This window comes from Engystomops pustulosus, chromosome 5 (genome assembly GCF_040894005.1).
Source record: "Engystomops pustulosus chromosome 5, aEngPut4.maternal, whole genome shotgun sequence".
NCBI classification, from domain to species: domain Eukaryota; kingdom Metazoa; phylum Chordata; class Amphibia; order Anura; family Leptodactylidae; genus Engystomops; species Engystomops pustulosus.
In genome coordinates, this window is record NC_092415.1 from 144,548,246 (window position 1) to 144,574,511 (window position 26,266).

The following is a 26,266-nucleotide window of genomic DNA, read 5'->3' on the forward strand; positions in this document are numbered from 1 at the left end:
GTTTTACTTCGTGAAGTACATTACAAGATTTACTTTAATCACCTGCACTATTCATTTCTGCAGTAAAAAATGCTTTAAATGTGTGGCTACACTTATAGTATATAGTCGTCAGAAGGAGACGATCTATTGTTTTCCTTGTGCTCCATATTGTCTATATGTATATACAGCACAGACCAAAAGTTTGGAGATGCCTTCTCATTCAAAGAGTTTCCTGTATTTTCATGACTATAAAAATTGTAGATTCACACTGAAGGCATCAAAACTATGAGGTAACACATGTGGAATTATATACTTAACAAAAAAGTGTCAAACAACTGAAAATATGCCTTATATTCTAGATTATTCAAAGTAGCCTCGTTTTGCTTTGATTACTGCTTTGCACACTCTTGCCATTCTCTTCATGAGCTTCAGAGGTCGTCATCTGAAATGGACTTCCAACAGTCTTGAAGGAGTTCCCAGATATGCTTAGCACTTGTTGGCCCTGTTGCCTTCACTCTGCGGTCCAGCTTATCCCAAACCGTCTCGATTGGGTTCAAGTCTGGCACCCCATCACTCATCTTCTTGGTCAAATAGCCCTTACACAGCCTGTAGGTGTTTTTTGGGGTCATTGTCCTGTTGAAAAATAAATGATGATCCAACTAGAAGCAAACCAGATGGAATAGCATGAGGCTGCAAGATGTTGTGGCAATCATGCTGGTTCAGTATACCTTCACTTTTGAATAAATCCCCAATATTATAACCAGCAAAGCACTCCCATACCATCACACCACCTCCTCCATGCTTCACGGTGGGAACCATCGGTAGTCCATTTGTTCACCTTTTTTGATTTGCATGGTGATACAGTGACTTATCAGACAGATGAAATCGGACAGTACAGATTTCCACTAGCCTAATGTCCATTCCTTGTGTTCTTTAGCCCAAACAAGTCTCTTCTGCTTGGTGCCTGTCCTTAGCAGTGGTGTTATAGCAGCTATGTTACCATGAAGACCTACTGCACACAGTCTCCTCTTATCAGTTTTTGTAGAGATGTGTCTTCTGCTAGAACTCAGTATGACATTTACCTAGTCTCTAATCTGAGCTGCTGTTACCCTGTGATTTCTGAGGCTGGTGCCTAGGTTGAACTTATTCTCCACTGACTCTTGGTGACTCTTGGCCTTCCTTTTCTGGGGTGGTCCTAATGTGAGCCTGTTTCATTGTAGCACTTGATGGCTTTTGCAACTGCTCGAAAAAAGTTTCCCAATTTTTCGAACTGGCTGGCCTTCATTTCTTAAAGTAGCCATAATACAAATTCTAACAGTCTAATCAGTAGGACTATCAGCTGTGTAACCAACTGACTTCTGCACAACACAACTGATGATCCCAACCCCATTTATAAGGCAAGAGACTTATTAGACCTGTCAGGGCACACCTGTGATGTGAAAACCTTTTCTGGTGACTACCTCCTTGAGGCTCATCAAGAGTGTGCAAGGCAGTAATTAAAGAAAGAGGTGGCTACTTTGAAGAACCTAGAATATAAGTCATATATTCAGTTGTATGACACTTTTTTTGTTAAGTATATAATTCCACATGTGTTAATTTATAGTTTTGATTTTCATAGTCTCGAAAATACAGAAAACTCTTTGAATGAGAAGGTGTGTCCAAACTTTTGGTCTGTACTGTACATATGTGTGTGTGTGTGTGTGTGTATATATATAATAATATATATAATATACATACACACACACACACACACATACATATATACATTATATATATATATATATATATATATATATATATATATATATATATATATATAATATACACACACACACATATATACATATATATATGTGTGTGTGTGATTGTATATATATATCGTATACCTCACCTCGGCTTATACACGAGTCAATTAAAAAATAAAAAACTTAATACTCACCCTCCTGTGTCCGTATCCTTGGCGCGGCTCCCGATCTCCGACGCGGTTCTCTGCGGGTCTTTTTCTCTCTTTCTTCTCTAGCCAGCAGAGTTGTGTCCATGCGACGTGCATGGACACGACTCTGCCGGCTAGAGGAGAAAGAAGACGGGAGCCGCCATTGGGAATCGAGAGCCGCGCTGAGGATCGGGGTGAGTATTAAGTTTTTTATTTTTAATGCGCTTAGCAGGGGGCTGGCTGTGTAGTGTATGGGGGCCGGCTGTATAGTGTATGAGGGCTGGCTGTATAGTGTATGGGGGCTGGCTGTATACTGTATGGGGGCTGGCTGTATACTGTATGGGGGCTGGCACCTACAGTACATTCACAGCTTTATTGATACCAACACTGACTAAAGCAGCTTCTAACAATTTCATAGGAAACTTTAAGTCACTGCTCAAGCTGCAAACAATTTCCCCAAGCCACAAAGCAATATACAATACACAAAAGGGCAAATCAATTTGTTTCTCATGAGCTAACATTTCCGGGACTTAGCGAATTGAACAGTTGCTTTATTTAATTACTAGAAGTAGATGTAAACTGAAGATAACATATGAATTCATTAACACCTTGGTGAGGATAAATACAAAGTCTTACCAACAAAAAGCACATATCACCAGGAGAGCATTCAGCCTGACACACAGAACTATGTTTCAAAGATTACCATCATCACCTACAGTGGTCATTTCTGCAACAATACAATAATAGCTTACTAGTTATCCTTAAAGTGTGGGGAGAGGTTAAAACTGATGTGTAACTCAAAATAGATTTTAGATGTGGGTCCTATTTTTTCACATTCCCATATGTCTAGTTTCCATCACAGCATCACTTGTAGTGTTTACATCAAGTGAATTAGACAAGGTATAAATTGGAAGAGTAATGCACCTACTGGCACAATCATGATCGATGGCATGGTTTGATGCTACAACACCTGAATGTTTCTTAGAAGCTTCCAAAAAGTTTTGTATTATACAACACCAAAGTCTGTTTATATTCTGAAGTGCTTTACATAAAATAATGGAACCAGATAAAGATTTACGATTGCTATTTAATATTACATAAATGCAAATGATTTTGCAATTCTTGTAAAGTATGGTCGCTCATTTTTGTTGATACCTGACCTCAGCTGTTCTTGATTGTATTATTAACAATTCACAATTACATTTGGTCCTATTTAAAATACTGTATATACTCGAGTATACGCCGAGACACTACAGCCCCCTGTAGTGTATAGCCTGCCAGCCTCTGTGGTGTATAGCTTGCCAGCCCCCTGTATTGCCTCTCAGCCCCTCTAGTGTATAGCCAGCCAGCCCCCTGTAGTATATAGCCTGCCACCCCCCTCTATTATATAACCAGCCAGCCCCCTCTATTATATAGCCAGCAGCCCCTGCCCCCAATATAATTACTGTACTAAAAAAACAAACAGTGTGCTCACGTTCCGACGCACCTGCAACTACCCCCTAACCCCCCTCCCCACGGCAGGTTCTTTTTTATCCATCGCGGCTCCGGCTTCGGCTATGTGTCTGCGCATGCTCCTTCGCATGCGCATAGTTGAATGTCAGCCAGTGCTGCGGCGACATAGAGCTGATGCCGGTGCATCGCTGTATAGAAGAGGAACTCCCAGGGGGGGGGGGGAGAGGAAGGGGTTCCTTGGCTCATAAGAGACCTTTGTAACCTTAATAGTGGGATGTCTTCAGTTGGATCTCTGGGGTTCAGTATTGAGTTAGGACCGGGGCCCACTGAAGGATCATTTGGTCCACTGGTAGGCCAGTCTGACGTCATCTGTACCTGTCCCAATTGTGGTAACAAAGTGCATGCATAAAGAATCAAAACAGACACAGATGTAGGGTATAACCGCTTTTGGTCAGAGAATGTTGCCCGGTACAGCTTTATTACAAAGCACACAAGTTTCTATTATAACAGCGCTGGGCATTGTTGAATTGATTGGTGAATCCTTATATGGTGTGGACTCCTGGGGCTGAGTCCAGTTCATACATTGTTCAGCTCTGTTCAGCGATGTATAAATATTGAATTGGGTATATGACTAGTCTTATTGTCATCAATAAGTTCCCCAATTAATGTACAATTAGAACAAATAGTGAGAATGTACATTTCTAATTTTTTTTTTATGTTTTGGTTACAGTAAACCATTCTGCATGAATAATGACATTTTAGGTATGCTTTTAAATATTATACAAATACCCTTTAGGCCAGTCTTGGACATTGTATGGCGCGCAGGCCACATCCGGCCCTCTATCTCTGACTGGTCGACCTTAGCTCAATGACAATTTAAGCTTCCCTCTATAGGTCCTCTATATTTTCTTAAAATCATTGTATATAAAATATATACTGAATACAGTATATAGGTATTGGGTAGAATTGAACTAAGTATTTTAGTTTGGCTCTATAAAACCATTCCAATTTCTTGTGTGGCTCCATGGGAAAATTAAATGCCCACCCCTGCTATAGACCTATGTATAGTTTCTGGCTTATAAGCTGTAAATAACATTGTATGTTTCTTTTAAATTTTTGTATTTATTTGTTTAAAGACATTTTAGTAACCTAAAGCATTTAAAATAAAAATACACCCGAAGAAAAAACATCCGAAGAAAAATCATAACACACCGAAACCATACTAATGCTTGCATATTTTCTGCCTTTACATTTAGTATTTTTTGTTTAGACCAATAGCTTAGCAGGGTTTATTATAAATCCAGCAAAAAATCGTTGTAGACAGTCAATAAATGCCCATATCCGGGTAAATGTAATACTTTTTATCTCAGGCATCTTTTGACTGTCTATGATGGTTTTTTGCTGGTTTTATAATAAATTCTACTAAGCTATTGGTCAAGTTTTTGGTGGTTGTTTTTTTGTTCAGATGATTCCATTTTGCCCCAGTATGTTCTCCTGTACTGTGCAGATGTCCCAACAGTCTTGATGACCAGAAATTGTGAAGAATCCCATCATAATGATCTGCTGGGAGACAGCATAAAGAAAAATGATCTGACCTAATGGTTCATTCTGTACACTATATAGTACAAGTACAGTAGTGATTTCATAAGGTAATCTACAAGGTAATCTCCACAGGCATGTGGGTGGCGTCTCCCGTGTCTCCGCATATTTGGCTTTCACTATGAGGACACCCAGGTTGTGTCAGAAGCGTTGTGCAAGATCTAAAGGACCTGATAGGAAAAACAGACCTGCCACATCAAATTTAAGTAATGAGGGAGGGGAAAGATGAGATTGTAGTTGATTATGAATCTGGCAGCAGATGTTCTATACAAATCTCGCTCACTACATCCCGTCTGTTTCCATGGTGACAGAATAAGTAATTATTGAGCCCAGACGCTCCCTCTTCTTCCCCTCTCCCCAACAAGGTGAAAACTGGAAATGAATTTGAACTCTCTCCATCTAAGCCGCTGTATGTCACACAGGGAGGGAGGGGGCAGAGAATGGCAGAGACACAGATGTAATTTAGTGTGGTCTGATCAGGGGAAAGAATTGTTTTCTCTTTTTTATTATGAAGAGGAAAAGGTCTCTATGGATCCTAAACAAATAGGCAGGAATATCCCTGGAATGGAAATGGCCTATGATTGGGCAGTGTAAGCGCGCTCCTGCCTATCACGTCCCAGCTGCTCCAGCAGTACAATAAACATAAGCAGGGCTACACGCTTCGCTTTTCATACTGTACACCAGTTGTAGATGCACATAAAGGGGACTCCACATCACATGAACTCACTGGAGCCAGACTTCATCAAGGATATTCCTGAGCGGATGTATAAACATCAATACTAGGAGGAAGATTCCTATCACACTGCACTATGGATCAGAGGGATATGTGTAAGTACAACACACATGCCTGCTGGTTTAGGTGCCACAATAAGAGCTAACGAATTAGATGAAGCCTGAATCTATGCGGCACATTTTCAGCTTTTTATTCCATATTATAGAGTCTTAGCCATGCATTGATTTCAGGAACAGCTACTTGGATATTTTATATGCTTGTGTGCTTTTTGGTGAAGGTATTTTTGTATATACATTCAGAACATACATTTTTTTATCTGCAGATTTAGCAGAAACTACAGACATACCTGTCAATCCCTGTCCCATTGTAGAACAGATGCTGTAGTGTGGTGCACAAGCGGTAGCTCTTACTTCAGCTTTAGCATGTTTTTATGATGTTAGTGAGCGTAAAGACCAGTTAAAAGAGATCTGGATGAAACTTAAATTATTATTATTATCTGATTGAATTAAATGTTGTTGTATTTGGAGTGAGCACATCTAATATTGATGTAATAATGAATGACCATCTATGTAAAGCGTCCTCTCTTTGTCTTGTCAGTAAAGCAGTGCCGGCTTTGTTACCAGATCACCTAATGCTGATGTTCCTCTCATGCCCTCTTCCCTGCTTGTCATTCTACTGGAACTGTTAACCCTTCCCAGTCCTGTCACGTTGTCTAGCGCTGTTTCATCTCTCTTTATCATGTTTCCCTCTTTTAGCTGGTGGTTAGTGTCTTAATATGCTCAATCTATCCTTACTAATACATTTCCTGGGCAGCAATTGTGAATAATAATGGAGAATATTACTGTAGTTTTGCCATGCCTAATGATGCCATAATGATGGTTATTCAGAGATGTGGCAGGTGAAGAGGTGGATAGATTTGCATGTTGGGAGTTCAGTTCAGTACATAGATTTTGCCTTGTGGGTTCTTTGTTCCATTTGAAGTATCCTTCACTTTTTTATCACTAGCTCTTTTAGTTTTTCAAGGAATGGCCTGCATGTTTTTTGTTTTGTTTTACTCAGCTTTACGTTCAATGTTTCTGAAACATTTTTCTTACGATACTTTGAAGCTCCACCATCCATTGTTTTCAATGTATATTGAGATTTGTCATATTCAGACAGCATTTACATACATACATACTTATGTAATAATTTCCATGAAGTAGTTCCCATTTTCACTTTAGCTCTACATAAAATAAAAATGATACAGTGTTTGGGTGTAATTATTGATGTAGTAGTGTATCGTAGTATTTAGCAGGGATACTTATCATTCTAATCTTTTAATGTGATATTATTAAAGTATTAACTCCTAGCACATCCAGTGCACATCCTAGCACATCTCTATTCAGAGACTTGCAAATGTACTTAAGATATGGAGAAATAATTTTCCATAAAAGCTGCTTAGTAAGAAGTCCTACTAAACAATATGTGTAAACTGGGAGTGAACTGCCAAGTCCAATCCTCTGAGGTGATACGCTGACTTTTCACACTCTCACACACATATTTTTTTATACTGCAAGCTGATAAAAAGAAAAGAGGACATCCAGTAGATGATGCACAGTGGAAGACTCTTCAATAAAAAGAGTAAGGCTCAGTACATGTGCTGGAAAAGCGGCTCAAGATTAATAAATCGTGTTTGCCAGAACACATTTACCACGTAAATGTAGTTGCTCAGGTCTTTGGTTGCGACACTAAAATCAAACTGATAAAGTATAGTTAGTGTCTTCATAAAGTATATTTAAGTCGACACTAAAACAGGTACAGCTTTGAGATTTTCAAAAACTAATATCCTGGAAAAACATTCACTTTACCCAAGACTGTTCCAAAAGTGTTCAGAGGCACATGTTGCCAACACAGAATAACACATCTTTCCTTTGTGGATACAACTCCAGTAAAATAAATGGCTCATCACAATAACCGTTTCTTTTAGTATGGTCAGTGCTTCAACAAGCCGCTTATGTAAATAAATCATATTTCTAGGTAAGGGATAATTCCTGTATGACTCCATATGTTCCATATTTTGTTCAATAGAAACTATGGTGGATAATTTTCTAGTTGATGGATGCAATCTACACAATGTTCATGTAACAATTGTAATGTCCTCAGCTCCAGGACGCCATCTCTCCCCGTCCTACCATGTTACTCAGTCCCCTGGCTGTTTCTAAAAGGCATATTACATCACTGGCAGGTTCCATAGTTTTTATGTTCCAAGCTTGGTAATGTACTGCAAGGGTGTCTTTTCTGCTAATGTCTGGTACCTCAATTCCAGGTGTTGCCTCTTTCGAACCTATTTCATCTATACAATTTTGCTTCTGGTGAAAACTTCTGCCTTTGTGTTTCACTGAGTTTTCCCTGATTCCAGTCTTGTATCTTGAATTCTGCTTGAACTCTACCTAGCTCAATCTCAGAATGTCTCTTTGCCTACTCTTTACCAAATCTTTGCTTGACACTGTCCACCCATAGGTTTGATGTGGTGCTTCACTAGCACAGCTCTCCTCTTTTTCCCTCCAGTCTAGCTTCAGGGGAAGAAACTAGACAAGAGGAAAAGATTAGTGTCACTAGGAAGCAGCATTTCACACCTGGCAATGGAGTGTAGGGGTCCTAAGCCATATTTTTACATGGGTCTCCCAATATGCCAAATCTACTCTTGCCTCTTTACTGCTGGGGGCAGCTGTCACTTACAGACTTTTGCAGACTAAAGACTTTTTTGAGAGGCAGTGACTATGTGTCCATGTCCTAGCATAGACCAGATCCCTTTTTAGTCGATAAAATTATAGGGTGACAACAGGGATTTAATGAATAATATACATGACATAATTCCTAAGATAAGATTAGGTGATTGTTACACCATGATTAGTCTCAAGTAGTAAATCTAAATTTCGAATCTTATCACAGCTTCACTAGGTAAATACAGTGTTCATGAAGGATGATATATTACATATTATTGTCAGCTCACCCAAAAGTCTCCTTCAGCCTCCACCCTTAGTTCGGTCTCGCACAGGGGGAAATATGAAGCCATCAGATCAATACCAAGAAATAAAGATAAGAGCCTGCCATATTCAGGACACCTTAGAAGTATTGATGAAACAGGTCTTCCTTTATTCAAGGTGTACAGTCATACAGTAGTGAAGATGCACTAAAAAGATTTATGCATTTCAAAGATCCAGCTTCTTAATGATAATCTTTCAGCAAAGATCTATGAAACACATAGATATTTATATTGCATCTCCACTACTGCATGACCGTACATCTTGAATAAAGGAGGACCTGTTTCATCAATGCCTTCTAAGGTGTCCTGATTGTGCCAGTATCCCATCTTTATTTGCTGATATTACATATTATTTTTACTCCTGTATTTTCCAGAGATAGATTACTTTGTAACTTTTTCATTTGGTGTGATCAAACCCTGATATTCCTAGATCTTAGCACGACTTTGCAGTCAAAGAAATTACCTGATGAAATATTGCACAAGTCAGTGTTAATTCCCCATAATCAGGTTGTAATCTGTGCCAACTTGGCTTCCCCGATCTTCTATTGGTATATAAGTAGAATAAATAGTATGTAATGAGTACTTAAAGACTTATTTTCATTCCTCTATCATCTTTTTAAGTCGATCCCATTGTCATATTCAGGGTTTTCATAAAGACTAATTAGTACAATAAAAGTAGCTGTCAGAAAACTATCATTGATCATTTTATGCACTGTTATTAGTGGTGTTTGTAACCGTGTAAGCTGTCATGAAACTATGTAGTCATGTACAAATTGTAAGATTTGGCAGATTTCTTCTGTTGATGTTATGTTATCTTTATTCACTGTTACACAGTATTTAATACATTTTGATTATTAACATGACTTGTGGATTAGATATGGATGGAAAGGTTTATCAGGCAGGTGGGAGATGGACGCCTGGCAGAAGCTTAAAGGAAAACTGTCAGCAGGAGCACTTTTTCTGGCTGCCGAATGTCCCCATAGAAACTAGTGTACATATTGCCAGAGTTTTCTTTTTATAGTAAAAAGAAAAGTTAGATCAAAGTTTACTTTTCTGTATGCAGAGCGGTGTCCCTAGTCCCATGGGAGTGGCCAGTGAGGAGAGGGACAGACTTACAGAAAGGTAAACTTTGATCTTTTTTAGGAAAAAGCCAGTTTTACTATATAAACACTTTGGCAGTGTGTACACTATTCTCTCTGGGGACATGGGAAGCTATAAAAAGGGCCCCTGTTGACAGGTTCCCTTTAAGCCATCTGACAAAGCCTGGTGTACAGAACTGGTCTCACAAAAGTAAACGTTTATTACAGTGTGTAGGACCCTGCAGCTCAGCTTCTATTTATTTGAATGGGAACAAAGCTGCTGTAGGGATATGAACACAATGGAGTTGTGCTCTCTACACTGTTTTGTCTGTGATACTACAGCTATGGGCTTATTGTTGTAGTGTTTTCCAGGAAATATGCACAACTACCTTAGCTAATGTGTGCCCTGCTTTAAGGAAGATGTTTTAAACATACTGATGGTAAAATAATCTTAGGCAGTGATGGTTGGGTGTAGAAACTTTATTGCATAAGCAATAAACTTTATTGCTTCTGTACCTGGTCAATTCATCCAAATTCATATTTTCTGTGCATCTTCTTTAGCTTCAGAGCATTATCAATAATAATGTGCAAACCATACCGGTATTGAGGAGAACGAAGAGAGACAATAATCAAAAGGAGCACTGTTAAAAAAAAAAAAAAAAAAAAAACCTATACTCCAGGGGTCCCCAAACTTTTTACATAGGGGGCCGTTCACGGTCCATCTCAGACCATTGGAGGGCCGGACTAAAGTTTAAAATAAATAACGGTACATGTGACCGCATCCGTAATACACTAGGACCCCCCTCAATTAATTAATATACTGCACCCCCTTGTGAACTATTAAATATACTGGGACCCCTCTCCATGAATTATTTTCTATGCTGCTCTCCCCATTAATTATTTCCTATGCTGCTCCCTTCAAAAATTATTTCCTATGCTGCCTCCCACCATTAATTATTTCCCATACTGCCCCTCCGTCATTAATTATTTCCCATACTGCCCCTCCGTCATTAATTATTTCCCATACTGCCCCTCCGTCATTAATTATTTCCCATACTGCCCCTCCGTCATTAATTATTTCCCATACTGCCCCTCCATCATTATTTCCTATGCTGCCCCTCCATCATTAATTATTTCCCATACTGCCCCTCCGTCATTAATTGTTTCCCATACTGCCCCTCCATCATTGATTATTTCCCATACTGCCCCTCCATCATTGATTATTTCCCATACTGCCCCTCCATCATTGATTATTTCTTATACTGTCCCTCCATCATTGATTATTCCCTATACTGCTCCTCCATCATTAATTATTTTCTGAGGCCCCTCCACCATTGATCATTTTGTATCATGCCCCCATAATTAGTTATTTTTTTATATCAGGGCCCCCCCGACCGCCAAAATCTATTTGCTGCTTTTAAAAAAAAAACAAAACCCTATACTCACCTCTGGCAGTGGCTCCCGCATCTTCTTTCTTCAGGCTGCTGTCGGCAAGGAAGGGGTGCGGGCCGCGTGATGACATCATCACGCAGCCGCGCACCCAGGTTCATGGAGCGATGTGCGCCGGGGTTGTCTTCCGGCCACATCGCTCCACCTGTAATAATAGTGCTCGAACGCCGCATCGAGCATTATTCAGTGACGGGCAGGAACTTCCTGGACGGACGGAGGCCCCTGCCCGACTGCTGTCACCCGCCGGGGGCAGATGAAAACGGTCTGCGGCCCACATGTGGCCCGCGGGCCGTAGTTTGGGGACCGCTGCTATACTCGAATGATTATAATACCAACGCATTTAAATGCCATCTTTATTCCAATTATTCTCTATTGGGTGGAACCATACGCAGGATCTGTTTTGCCACTATGATTGTGTCATGTATATGCAGGTTTATGAGGATAGAGCAAAACTCTTATGCAATACAGAGTTTAAAAGACACAAAATCCATTACATGTGCACAAGGGTATCTTAGATGCATAAATAGAGTAGCAATGAACCTTTCTATTGTCAGTGAAGCTTGCAAGGAATGGTTCACCTGTACAGTTTGATATTGTTTAATATTCAACAACTGAGCACTAAGTAGATATTACTTGAAATTGAGGTTATAGTTTATAATATTTCTATAATTATATCAAATATATAATTATAGTATTTTTCATATAATTATGTTACAACAAGTTTAGATTGGAGGCAACTAGACAGAAAAAACTGCCTTTCTCCTAATATAAAAGGTTTACAAATGTAAGGACCATAGCATGATTCAGCTTCTATAACACAGGCAAAGAATACGGGTTCCTCCTAAGAGAGATAAGGCCATTGTAGATTACTTTAGTGTAAATGGACCTATAAATTAAATTGAGCATATTCCCCTATATACTGACACACACACACAATAAAATAACATTAATGACAGTGAGCTGGGCTAACAAAGAAATTGGAATGTGCCATTGTTGCCGCTCACAAAACAAATGACTCAAAAATGATTACGGGACAATAGATTTGCTGATTTGTGTAGTTAATGGAAAGAGCCAGATGATGCTCTGGCCTCATGCAGTCACTCACATTCTGTACTATTAGAGCAGTAGTAGACAGCACAAGCATAATGGAAGTAAAACAGTTTGGAGGCTCCTGGAATCAGAAAGAATTATTGATTAGCACTAATCTAAGCTTGTGTTGTCACATGATAAAGATGTGGCTAATCCGAAAACCTCCTACAATTACCAGTCAATTTATAATTTGCACATCCTTATAGATTTTCAGTAGAAAATGTGAAAACATGCATCAAATATACATGCTCTTTGTGCATTTACTCCATTGTTTTGCATAATTTTATTATGAACATTTGTCCTTTTATTATGACAGGAGTGAAAAGATGTGAAGAAAACATTAAATGTGCCATTTTTTACAGTGTGACTTTATGTAATGCAACTCTGATATATCCCTAAGAAACAAGCAAAGGTGTTTCTCTGTGCCTTGGGTGCTTATAATTGATTGACAAATGGGCTTCTGCTGCAATATTGAAGATGTAAGAAGCTTCTAAAATGCATTGGTCAGTAGCATTATAGCATTCACGCAACCAATTTCCTTTCTCAGCTCGGTATGCCATCCATGGTTTTTAGGAAAGCTGATTCGTTTGAGTCTGTCCAAGTTTGTATCTAAATCCATGGGGGGGGGGGGGGGGGCGGGGTTTACGTCCATTGATCAGTTTGGATTGTTTGCAACAATTGACAATTGCTCCATGTATGTCTTTAGCCTTCACTAGCCTTCTATTGAATAAGAAACTTAATGTGGACTTAATGGGTGAATTTACTGTATGTACTGTATATAATATATATATACCAGCTGTAGATCCCGGCGCTACCTAGGTTCAGAAAGAACTGCTCTTAGCTATAACAAAATAGATTGGGTTAACAAAAAATATTTTATATGTATCTATCTCTCTTTGATTGTCTCTCTATGACTCTCTCTGTGTCTCTCTGACTGTCTGTGACTGTCTCTGTCACTGACCATCTCTTTGAGTGACTGTTGCTGATAGTCAAAAACTTTGTCAAAAATTTCCATACTAAACTCCTGTTGAATATGGCCCTGAAACTGCAACAGCTAGCCATAGATTGAGAAGCTTTATTGGATTATATTAAACAGTGGACCTTTAGGTGAAACAAACCCAGAGTCGCTAAGCCAAGTCTCAAACCCCTCAACTTCCCAAACTCTGACACCCACATACATGGGGCAAGTGGTAAATTTACACAAATAAGGATTTTGTCACCATAACGATACAATAACCATTTTATTTAGGTAGAACATAAAAAATATATATTTTATAAATTGTAATTATGCAAAAAACTATATGGAAAAAAAAACAGTTTTCAACAACAATGTACTGTATAATATTTGTTTAGTAAGTTTATGAATTTGTTCTTAGAAATGGAAAAACAAACTAAAACGTAAAGCAGTTTACAGAAAGAACACAATCCTGCCTTAACCCCTTAAGGACGCAGGGTATTTTCGCTAATTTCTCGCTCTCCATCTTCAAAAATCCATAACTTTTTCATTTTTCCGTGTACAGAGCTGTGTGAGGGCTTATTTTGTGCGTAACAAATTTTACTTTCCCATGATGTTATTTATTATTCCATGCCATGTAGTGGCATGGAATAATAAATTCCAAATTTGGAAAAATTGAAAAAAACTGCATGTGCGTCATGTTCTTGTGGGCTCCGTTTTTACGACTTTTTACGGCTCCAAATAACACCTCTACTTTATTCTTTGGTTCGGTGCGATCGCGGTGATACCAAATTTACATAGGTTTTATTGCGTTTTAATACATTTTCAAAAATTAAACGAATGTGTACAAAAAAGGAAAAAATTTTTTGCCATCTTCTGACGCGAATAACTTTTTCATACTTTGGCGCATGGAGCTGTGTGAGGTGTCATTTTTTGCGAAAATGAGCCGACGTTCTCATTGCTACCGTTTTGAGGACTGTGCGACATTTTGATCATTTTTTATTAAATTTTTTATGTCATCTAAAAAGGTGTAAAAGTCGCGTTTTGGACATTTGGGCGCCATTTGCCGTTCCGGAGGTCATCGCCGTCAAAAACCGTTTTTATATTTTGATAGATCGGGCATTTTGGGACGCGGCGATACCTAATGTGTCTGTGATTTTTACTATTTATTATATTTTATATCAGTTCTAGGGAAAGGGGGGTGATTTGAACTTTTAATATTTTATTATTTTTTTACATTTTTTAAACTTTTTTTTTTCTTTTTTTCCCCACTATTTCTTAGACCCTCTAGGGTACATTAACCCTAGATGGTCTGATCGCTCCTGCCATATACTGCGATACTACTGTATCGCAGTATATGGCATTTCTGCTCACTATACATTACAATGAGCCACATTTCCTGATAACTCTAGCAGTTCTAAGATAAGCACAGCATTCATTCCCCTCTGAACTGTAGTGGAGGAGCTTCACTACTGAGCATGTATATAATGTGCACATTAATCACATTTATCTCAACTAAAAGCCTACATTCTAAGATCAGGAATAGAGTAGACATTCCATAATTTCACCATCATTTCATAACTGATGAAAAAAATATTTAGTACATACTGCAGTGAACTAATTGTAGCACTTTCTTTTATATTTTTGGAGTCCGGGTCTGTCCACCATCTGTCCACCAAAATGGTTTCCAACTCCACAGCCCTGGCATAAACATCCCTCAAACAGCCTTTTTACACTGCCTTAGCTTGGTGGTGATGCAGTAACCACACAAGCAACATCTCTAACAATTTCCGGATATAGAGGAATTGCCTTATGAGCTGTTAGTTTTGATGAACGCTTTAACTTTCAATATACAATTTACAATATACAACTTTTCAATTTACAGATACACGTTTTGCTATGTGAACATGCTCTAAAAATTTCTAAGTATCTTGTGATTGTTGCTTCCATCTATTTATAGTGGGACAATAAGAATGAAAAATCTAATTTAAGTGAAGAAAAAAATTTTTTTCATAAAGACCCTGAATTATTTCCCATTAAATAATTAATTATGACACCTAGTAATTTTCACATTTTTTTTATAGTACTTTAAATGGTGGATAATTGAGGAATTATGTACAACAATTGGATGGGCTGTAATGAACAATAACAATTAACACCTTTACTGTACGTTTGCTTACATCATTTCCATCTCCTCTCCCAACTTGTTCCAGTTAGATATTTTAAAAGAGCTGACATAACATAGAATAAAGGAACCGGCTCAGCATTTGTACTGGTAGCCAGAAATTATGTGATGAATGACTGAACAAAGCCAAGACTGACTGCTGCAGCACCTTGGACAGAAATAAAGTACCTGAAAATTCAGGCCCTTTTTAGATATGGAATGCTTGTAGGTAGGTGATAGACACACACTTTGTAATGCATTTACTTTGGAATATCGGATTGTCAGGCAGTTTGTTTTGATTTTTAATAAAAAATTGTTAGTTGGCAGTTGGACCAAAAAATAAACAAAAAAGTACACTTTAAGTTTGCCTGAGTTGTGCTACATAGTTATTATCATGACGGCCCATTTGTAAAATTTTGAAATAAGCATTAGTTCTATATAGTTTTTAGCATAACATTCTGTAAAGTACTGACAACTGATGACAGGCCCCAGGACTAGTGGATTCTTCTGTGCAGTAATGGTTGTGAGTGGTTGTTAAAGTGCTTCATTTGTGGTAGTATGCAAAGTATTTGTGAGTTATATTCTAGACTTGCCGGTATTATGATTCTTTCTTCATTATTCCAGTATACAGTCACTTTATGTAACAGTGGACGTCACAACCTATTAAGACCATTTGTCAGTGCACCTTTAAATTGAATTGTCTGGATAATACAATCGTCAGCTTTCATGCAGTCAGATAGGGGGAGTTATTTTGTGTGCGGCTGCGAGTTTAAAGATACTATTTGCGCATGTCAAGGATGGCTTACTGTAATTAATGGAAATTATGCTACTAATATAATTTAGTACTGTATTTTTTTATACTTAAAATGATCTTTATTTTATCAATGAAAAATACAGACTTTTATATACATTTGGATATCACAAACAATAATGCATCATTTCATCTAAATACATCATCTGTGTGTTTTCTTTTTTTCCCCTCCCTCTCAGTACATAGTACAAACACTTGATTAAATAAATCAGTAATACAGTAAATTCAAGACACAGTGTAGCAAAAATCACATGGTTCAATAGATCATTAATATCAACAATCATTATATTTCTTTTTGAAAACCAACAACTACATATATCCATCTGATATTTCCCCTTAAACAATACATGCCTAATAACCCCCACCCCCCAAGGACAAGACCATGTCCGATGAAGGAAAAAGAAGACCAGAAAGAGAGAAAAGGAAAGAAGGAAAAAAGAAGGGTCTCTCTTTTTACTTACATCCCCCACCCCCCTCTCCTACACTCCCCCTGCTGTCTCCATATAGTGCAACCATTTCTTATCCCATACCACTCTACTTTCTTTTGTCGCCAAGGACATTCTTTCTAATTTGATCATTTCCATAACACTCTGTTTTTGGATTATTTGGATTTGGATTGTTGGTGAGGTATCCTTAATCCACAGTTACCTTCCTAGCCATGAATAGTAATTGAGATATAATTTTCTTAGCACATTTACTCAGTTTCTTTCTTCCAAAATATCCCAATATGCCTAACCATGGATCCTTTGATAATGATATTCCCAGTGCTTCATTTATAGCCCTAAAACCTCTTCCCAATATATGTTATTTAGGACATCTCCAAAACATGTGATACCACCCAGCCCTCTCTTCATGACACTTCAAACAGACATCATTATCTTTATAACCTATTCTGTATAGCCAACTTGGCGTCCTGTGCAACCTGTGAATAATAAAAAATTGAGTGATTCTGTGACTACCATTTTTAGAAACCCACAATGGTGACTGTAATACCTCTTTCCATTCCTCCACATCTACAGTTTGTATCCCCAATTCTTCATTGCATTTTTGCATTGCCTTAAACCTAATTTTCTTTGAACCCTTTTGTACAAGTGCTTCATAAATGGATGATATCTTTTTCTCCCTTATTAAATTTCTAAACTTCCCATATTCCTGTGACTCCAAATGTGAATCTTGTAAATTTTGTGCTAATATTTCAAAAGATTTAAAAGACCCATGATCAAATAATTGAAAGATAAATCTTACCCCTTTGGCTATCCATCTTTTGTATCCTGTAATTATATCCCCTTTTATGGTAGTATTGTCCCAGATCAGAACCTCCTCTGTCCAAGCCTTTATACCTAATATTTTCTTCATTTTAAGCCAACTCTGTCTTAAAGTTTCCAACATAGAAAAAGTTCTAACATTGTCTTGCACTGGGAAAGTCCTGTCTCCAATAAGTTTATGAACTGTAATTTCCTATCCTGAAGTTTGAGTAATTCAGCATATATACTAGCAATTTCACCAGATGTTTCTTTTAGGGCCACTGCTACTTGGGCTGCAACAAAATAGAATCTCCAATTTGGAATGACACTCCCCCATCCTCCCTTAAGCATTGTAGAACTTTCTTCTCAATTCTGACTCCCCCCCCCCCCCCCCCCCCCCGAAAAATTCAGTACATATTTTATCCATAATATCAAAAATCTGTTCAGGTATCTTCATAAGGGAGTTTCTAAAGAGGTATAGCGCTTGAAGAAGAAGAACCATTTTGATCAGGCTAAGCCTAGCCGCATACGTCAATTTTAATTTGGACCAAATCTTGATCTTCATCCTCCATCTTTATTAAAGGGAGTATATTCAGTTCCACAAACCGATTTAATGAATCTGAATAACCTCAATAACCTCCAATGGAAGATTCAAATCTGCCCTGTTTACTCCCAAGAACATCGCAGCTGATTTTGCCCAATTTATCTGCAGTCCAGACATCTTCCCATGGACTCTCAGAGTATCTTGTAGAACATTCATTGACACTTCTGGATTTGCTACAAATAGTAATACGTCATCTGCGTATAACGATATTTTAACTTCTGTCTGGCCAAATTTAAATTCTTCTACTCTCTCCTCCCCTCTAATCCTTGCAGCCAAGGCTTAAATAACCAATGCGAAGATGAGAGGAGAGAGCGGACATCCCTGTCTAGTCCCTCGCAATAACTTAAACGGGAGGGATCTCTCCCCCACGATACACACGCAGGCACTAGATTTCTTATAGAATATGTTTATCCACTTTATAAAACAACACCCAAAACCCATTTTCTTAAGGGTTTGACACAAAAAACTCCATTCTGCCCTATCGAAAGCCTTTGTTGCATCGAGGGAGAGGACAGCTCTTCTTGGTTGTAATTTAGTACATAATTTAGTACTGTAAATCTAACATGAAAGCAGTAAAAGCATGTTAATAAGCAGCAATTAACCTAAAGCATACTATCATGTTATGGGGATAGTGGATTCCAGATCTCAGTTAACCCTTATAGGACTGCAGTTTTTCACTTTTGCGTTGGTTTTTTACTACCCTCATTCCAAAAACAACTTATTTTATTTTTACGTTTGCAGAGAGATGTGAGGGCTTGTTATCTGCGGGACAAATTGTACTTTTTAGTGGCACCAATTAATATTCCATGTAATGTATTGGAAAAAAATTCCAAGTGCAGTGAAATTGACAAAAAAAACCCCACATTTCTTGGGGTTTTCTTGTGGGTTCTGTTTTTACAGCTTTCATTCTGCACTCCAAATGACACTTCTTCTTCATTCTTTGGGTCGATACGATCACATGGATACCAAATTTATAGGTTTTAGTTAGGTTTAGTCCAAAATTAAATAATATTCGCAGTTTTGCCAAATTCTGAGGCCATTAACATTTTCACACTTTGGTGTATAGACCTGTGCAAGGTGTAAATTTTTGCGGTACGTGCTGGCGTCTTAATTTATATCAGTTTGGGACCTATATGAATGTTAGATCATTTTTTATTCAAATATAAATATTTGGATGGAAAAAAGGCAAAAAATTGGCCATTTGGGTGCTATTTTCCTTTACGGAGTTCATGGCCATTTTATTTTTTAAATATTTGTTTTATATTTTTTTTTACTATTGTTTTGAACCTCTAGGGTACTTTAACCCTGCAGGCTCTGATTACTCATACTATATACTGCATTAATACTGTATCGCAGTATTTAACTTAACGCAGAATTTTACTGATGATCTCTAATAGCCAACCATTGGCTGGCTATTGGAGATTACTTTACATGGCAGGCCTACAAGTTTTTATGATTCTGTAGACTGCCATGGCAACTGATCACCACCCTCTAATGACCGGGGGGGGGGCAATCATGGGGGGGAGCAGCAATAGACCATCAAAGATGGCGGGGCCTGTTGGCAGTAATTTTAGGTGCCAAGTTCCAGATTGATCGCAGTACTTAACAGGTTGACTGCTGCGATTAGTGCTCTAGGTTAACCTCCAATCTTTTCTCTGCCTCTTTTCTAAGTTCCATATTTAGCTCTTTTATAGCATGATACATACACCACATTTTCCTTCCCTTTTTAACATTAGTAGTTTGATATATATGCCAGTGTCTTTATTATTCAAGACACACTACTAGCACAGAAAACTACTACTCCTTATTTTGAAATACAGAAGTAGTTGCAAAATTCATGACATGCTTCCCTGGGAAGAGAATTTGTTGGTGAAAATCTGACTCTGCTTGCCATGGGTGACGGTACTCTCTTTGGCTTCTTAGGATTCATCACTACACTACGTTCTTCATATGTAGATTACCAAATTATTGTTTGTAAAAAAGTAGTTACACAAAAGGTCTAAAAATATGTAAAACATGGCTGATATATGGAATTCAGAAGCAGATGAATGTATAGTACCTAATTTTACCATACAAAACAGTTACGGCCTGAGATGAAAACTTGGCACCTGATTTTCAGTAATGTTAACTATTTCAAATTCTAAGTGTTGTAGGTATTGTAAGAAATTAGTATTTAAAGGGGTATTCCCATAGGATTTTTAAATATACTAAGGACAACAAAATACAGTATATACCCAAGTATAAGCTGAGTTTTTCAGCACAATTTTTGTGCTGAAAATTCCCCACTCGGCTTATTCCCGAGTATACAAAAAAATAATAAACTGACTACTCACCGTTCTGACGGCCCAGGGGCAGCGCCTTTTCTGTCTTCATGCTGGCTGCAGGTCCGCGACAGCTACATTTGCACGGCTTGGCAATCGCACAACTGGGATGTCAGCCGCTGCTGACATCACAGAGGGTGCTGGCAGAGGTGTCTTCATGGAACTGTCGCAGACCTGTTGCCGGCGCACGTGAAGACAGAAGAGGCACTGCCCACGGAGCTGTCGCGGACCTGTGGCATGAAGATGAAGAGGAGCTGCTAGTGAATAGTAAGTTTATTTTTTTTTTACGGCAAGCAATACCCTACAGGGGGTTGGCAGGCAATCTATACTAAAGGGTGGGCTGGCAATATACTTAAAGGGGCTGGCAGGCTATACATTACAGTGGGATGGCAGGCTATTTACTACGGGGAGGTGGGAGGCTATATAATACAGGGGCTGGCAGGCTATATACTACTGGGTTCTGGCTATATACTACAGGGAGCTTGCTGGATATATACTGGGAGGCTGTGACCAATACATTTCCCACCCTTGGCTTATAATAGAGTCAATAGGTTTTCCAAGTTTTTGGTGGTAAAACTAGGTCCCTCGGCTTATTCTCGGGTCGGCTTATACTCGACTATATATGGTAACACATTCTCTAATTCACTGTTATTAACAAAAATACAGAACTTCACAGATATAATTCCAGCCTGTCTCCATCAGTCCTGTTGCAGTCCAATTTCAGTTGCCCCGGGATCCAACCGTAAAATTTCCGATTTTTAAGGTCGGGCATGACAGATTCTTTGCATGAATAGCTTATCCTGTCTGCTCGATGCAGTGCGATCTCTGCCCCTCCATTACAAGACAAGTTCAGACACTCACATACACTTCCTTCCAGCAAGCAGTATGTGCAGAGAATTGCTCTACAAGCTACAGATAATATATTGTCTTTATCTAGGGCTGAGGCATTCTGTGTGTTATAGCTGAGATGTAGCAGAGCTGACAGTCTTTGTTATTGCTGAGATGAAGCACAGCTACATGTGTCATTGTGTGTTATATTCATCTCATGGATCTCATCATCTTTCATCTCTGATCTGTCTCATCTCTCTTTTTCTGTGTCAGATACTAGTAGAATGTTCAGAAGCTAAATCAAAGTGTGGACCCTGATCATCTAAGTGCATTGTCAGCACACAGCATCTCACAGCACTAGAGGGATCATAAAGTGTCTGATTCGAATTGTCCTTGCCCTCACCCCTTTAAGAAGTCTTATTAAAAAGACCAAAATATGACAAACGAAAGGGATTACCTAACTCAGTAATCCCAGCACATCCCATTACAACCACTAACATGGACAGCCTGTTGAATTTTGATAAATTATGTAATTTTATATAACATGTAATATATAAAAAAAACTTCCAAAAATATATTTTGTAACTTTGTATCTGCTTCCAATAGTAGTAAATGTATTTTATTATTGTTCAGAAAGCTTGAATAATTTTATTAGCCATTTTCCTACAACACAAAGTAAATTCTTTTTACCTGCATGTTAAGTATGGGCATAAACTTTAATTTGAGAATTACTTTCATTTGCCTGTGTGTGTGTTTGTGAAGGAGATCTTTAGAAGCCATGGAATCAACATGGTAGTATGGATTTCAATGATGTGTTATGGGGCAGGTAGTAGTGTCCATTGCTTATCTCTGTAACTATTTCTATTTTTATATCATTTTAAAACTTTTTAACGTCCATTTTACAAAGTGGGACCTTTTCTCTTTTACACAGCAGAGGACCAGCAGCAGAACCTATGATTGAAGTTTTATTAACCCCACAGATACCATGGTCAGATGTAGCCATAGCACTTTCAGTCAAAGTAACAAAATGTAACCCCATAAGGAGATTGCAGGAGCCATCTCAGTGTCCTGGCAGACAAGAACCTTCTGCAAGGTCTCCCAAGCCTCCTTGTGTATCTCAGTAGAAACCGTTACAGAATGCTGGAATTTGGTATAATTGCATCTGCTTTGGATTTGTTCAGGAAACCCACTTAAGGCCTGGAAATGCACAGGACAGAACTGCAGCAGAAACTAAATGAAAATTAAAATCCCATCAACTATGTTGTTTGCTGTGGGTATTCAGCAAGTCAGATATTTCCTGCAAAGAAGTAATAAAACAGCTTAGAAGCTTTGGCTAAATTAAGTGGCACCTAGTAAAAATATTAAGCTGCCTTGCTAGGATGTCCATCAGTCAGAGTATTCCATCCTCATAATCACTACTCTAGGTGGTAGTTAGCTTTCACCATCAAGCAACATGTTTTTCTTTCATTTATATGCAGATCTTTAAAAGCGATAAACTTGGGCACATTGAAGATATTTTTTCTATTAAACTGTATGATTTTTGGCAATATTATTTTTTTTATCTTTAAATTTGGTTTTATTAAAAAGTTTCAAACATGACAATACCCAGAATGTTATAAATAATGACAAATATCTGACAGGCTTTTTAATGGATAGACCCTACTAAGCAATGAACTAAGCTGAACTCCATGGTGCGCTGTATTCCCCCTTTCTTCACTCATGGTCTGTCAGTAATGGCCTTATAGGTGGTCTATCTTATGCACTTATTGGGGCACATTTACTTACCTGTCCAGACACGTTCCCCGAAAGTGCATTGTCCGACGATCATGCACTGTGCCGCGATTCGTAAGATCATGTGCCCGATATCCTGGTAGCATGGTTGAATGCTTAAAGGAAATCATCATGATATAGATTTCAAATGTTTCTCTGCATGGGTGGCTGAAGAATACAGCAATGTTGATGGTACGTGACCACGTTACTGTCTCCATAAGAACAATAGGAGACATTTAATATCCATAAATATATGATTTCTCATACTTCTAAAACTGTGCAACCAGAGATCGCGATAACGCCTCTACAAGCGTCTATGACGCATGCAGAGGCTGATTTACTCTCCAAAAAAACCACCAAGCGTATAAATACGCTTGGTGATTTTCTTGTAAAAGCGCTGGCTCTCGGCAGTGGTGATGTGCAGCTGCCGCCTGCTAGTTTGTAAGGAGCAGAGCGGACAGCGGAGCGCACAGAGCAGTCACGTGCACATGGACCCACTACACTGCAGAGAGGTCTCTGCTTCTGCCGGCAGAAGGGAAGATGAAGCCACGCCCCCTGAACACTCACTGCTGCCGGTCACTGTCTCCTCCAAGCTCATTTCACATATAGGGAGCAGCAGGGGAATCACATTACACTAAAAAGGGGCGGGGCAAGCACAAGCAGGAGGACAGGACATGTGACCTTTACAGGGGTCTCAGCTCCTCCTCCCCTCCTGACCCGTCTCTCTAGCTCTAATATATACAGCTGCACATGCGCACTAGCAGACTTGGCAAAGTCTGAGAAAGGAGGAGAGTGGAGAAGCGTTTGATTCCAAAGGAGTTTGTTGTCATCTGTGGTGGTCCTGTGCCTGTTGTGGTGGGGGTCCTGTGTCTGCTGTGGTGGGGGTCCTGTGTCTGCTGTGGTGTTCTCACAGGTTTGTGTGACTGACCTATTCCCAGGGAGTTCAATTGATTAATACTGGTTACCTGAGCCTGATATAAGATGTATTCAATAAATTACAAAATAGTTATGATTGAAAATTCTATGCATGGGTGGACTGCATGGGACACAGGAGGGGACAGTGATCTTACAATGGTCACAAGAGCTTACAATCTGAGGGGGGAGCGGCAGGAGGTGAAAGTGCGTGTCCAATGGTCACAAGAGCTTACAATCTATGAGGAGGAACAGGAGATGACAGTGCTTGTACAATGTTCACAAGAGCTTACAATCTGAGGAGGAGGGGACACAGGAGATGACAGTGCTTGTACAATGGTCACAAGAGCTTACAATCTGAGGAGGAGGGGACACAGGAGATGACAGTGCGTGTCCAATGGTCACAAGAGCTTACAATCTGAGGAGGAGGGGACACAGGAGATGACAGTGCTTGTACAAAGGTCACAAGAGCTTACAATCTATGAGGAGGAGAGGACACAGGAGATGACAGTGCTTGTACAATGGTCACAAGAGCTTACAATCTATGAGGAGGAGAGGACACAGGAGATGACAGCGCTTGTACAATGATCACAGGAGCTTACAATCTATGAGGAGGATGAGAGGACACAGGACTTGTACAATGATCACAGGAGCTTACAATCTATGATGAGGTGACACAGGAGGTGACAGTGCTTGTACAATGGCCATAAGAGCTTACAATCTATGAGGAGGAAGCCACAGGAGATGACAGCGCTTGTACAATGCTCACAGGAGCTTACAATCTATGGGGAGGATGAGAGGACACAGGACTTGTACAATGATCACAGGAGCTTACAATCTATGAGGAGGTGACAGAGGAGGTGACAATGCTTGTACAATGGCCATAAGAGCTTACAATCTATGAGGAGGAGAGGACACAGGAGATGACAGTGCTTGTACAATGGCCATAAGAGCTTACAATCTATGAGCAGGAGAGGACACAGGAGATGACAGTGCTTGTACAATGGCCATAAGAGCTTACAATCTATGAGGAGGAGAGGACACAGGAGATGACAGTGCTTGTACAATGGTCACAAGAGCTTACAATCTATGAGGAGGAGGTGACACAGGAGGTGACAGTGCTTGTACAATGGCCATAAGAGCTTACAATCTATGAGGAGGAGAGGACACAGGAGATGACAGTGCTTGTACAATGGCCATAAGAGCTTACAATCTATGAGGAGGAGGACACAGGAGATGACGGTGCTTGTACAATGATCCAGGCATTTCAAGTAAGGGATAAAATAAATAAATACCCCAAAGACCCCAATGTTTTCACATTGTATTGAAAAAAATCCTCCCTGAACCAAAACACTTGTGCTCAGTAAGTAACAACTTTATCGCGGCCAAACACATCTTGCTAGTTAGTGAACGCCAGTGCATTGGTCAGAAGGCTTATGTTTTTGGGAAGGATTATCTAGTAAAAAATTAACCGTGTAAAAAAAAAAAGTGTTATGCCCTCAACCCCCCAAAAATAAATGAAATAAATTTAGAGGCGGCAGCCCCAGCCTGCTCAGTGTGGGGAGGTAGGGGGTTTGGGGCTGGCTATTAACAATTTATACAACTTGGAGTTATATATTTGTATTAACTGAAAATTCCATACTCTTCCTCAGCTAAAAATACTCCTCAAAAATGGTGAGAGGAGTATTATTACCCTTCTGGAAAAATGTTAGTGCGACCTCTGTGTGCAACCCTATCTTATTCGTTCCGTTCCTTCCGACGTTCTTTCTCCCTGAATTTCTACAGTTAATTTACAAATTCTGTCTTTGTGGCGTTTGTATGTTTTAAAAATTGATTATGACATTTGCCACTACTTGTCATGTATGCTAACCATTATAATAATATTTGCAAAACGGTTATTGCAACGTGTCCTTTATTATTATCTTATTGTTCTTAACCTTACATTCAAAAAATCTATATAAAACATATCTAACATTATAACAACCTTCTAGCGGTTTCAAGCGAACAGTCTTCTCCAAAATTGGTGGGAAAGACTTGCTGCTATAAAGTGTTTCTGAATGTAGACTATAAAATACAAATGTTTTTGTGTAAAAAGTTGTGTTACAAACAGTGCCCTCTGTCAATAAATTGCTGCTTTAGTGTTTGTGTTCAATATATAATTTTGTTTGCACCTCCATAGCCTTCAGAGTTATGTATGGAAATTCCAGTAGGACTATATACGGTACTCCAATGTTTGTGGTCTTTAGGATGATCAGATTGAGCCACTGGGGAAATTATTTGGTACTTTAAGTATCATCTTACTACAATATGTGTGACTTT

The 26,266-nt window shown here is 38.9% G+C and overlaps 1 protein-coding gene across 3 annotated transcripts in view; it reads left to right on the forward strand.

Annotated features, from left to right (window-relative positions):
- Nucleotides 1-26,266, forward strand: part of ELMO1 (engulfment and cell motility 1) — a 222,522-nt gene that overhangs the window by 156,396 nt on the left and 39,860 nt on the right. Inside the window, exon 1 of one of the 3 annotated variants that reach the window (XM_072153301.1) lies at nucleotides 5,397-5,791. The exons of the other annotated variants lie outside the window; for them this stretch is intronic. The gene's annotated coding sequence lies outside the window, so the exon portion shown is untranslated. Of the gene's footprint in view, nucleotides 1-5,396; nucleotides 5,792-26,266 lie in introns of those variants that run through there. 3 annotated transcript variants of the gene reach the window in all.